This window comes from Penaeus monodon, chromosome 19 (genome assembly GCF_015228065.2).
Source record: "Penaeus monodon isolate SGIC_2016 chromosome 19, NSTDA_Pmon_1, whole genome shotgun sequence".
NCBI classification, from domain to species: domain Eukaryota; kingdom Metazoa; phylum Arthropoda; class Malacostraca; order Decapoda; family Penaeidae; genus Penaeus; species Penaeus monodon.
Window position 1 is genome coordinate 15,654,178 of NC_051404.1, and position 465 is coordinate 15,654,642.

The window sequence follows — 465 nt, forward strand, 5'->3', positions numbered from 1 at the left end:
TTCTAATTACGCCAATTGCTGGGTTATTATTTTGCTAAGATTCTCTTAATTTTATCATAAGCCACTTGATTGAAATGATATTGCTGAATGAACTTGCTTCAGGTTAAATGCTTTTGTAACTGTGAAATAAATTGACATCATTCAAGACATGTTTCATATTCCCATCATAATGTTAGATATCATGGAATGATTTCACTTGTGACAAAACAAATAAAGAAAGAGTGGAACTATAATGTAAATTCAAAAGTTTATTTTTTTCTTCAATCGCAACACTAACTGCACCTCTCAAGCAAAAGCAAATGAATCTGGTTCAGATATTTTGTCACTGTATACTCTTTGGAATATTCGCATATACGAAAATTCATGCACGGAATACCACCAGATTTCGTTCCCTAAGGTAATAGCTCATTCTCTGACCTAAGTTTCCACAGGGGTCATGTAAAGTCTGTTGTCCGAAGCACAGTG

The 465-nt window shown here is 33.8% G+C and overlaps 1 protein-coding gene across 1 annotated transcript in view; it reads left to right on the forward strand.

Annotated features, from left to right (window-relative positions):
- Nucleotides 1-145, forward strand: part of LOC119585460 (putative defense protein 1) — a gene marked incomplete in the record, with an annotated part of 6,702 nt that extends 6,557 nt beyond the window's left edge. Inside the window, 1 exon segment of the mRNA XM_037934108.1 lies at nt 1-145.
- Nucleotides 146-465: the final 320 nt, after the last annotated feature.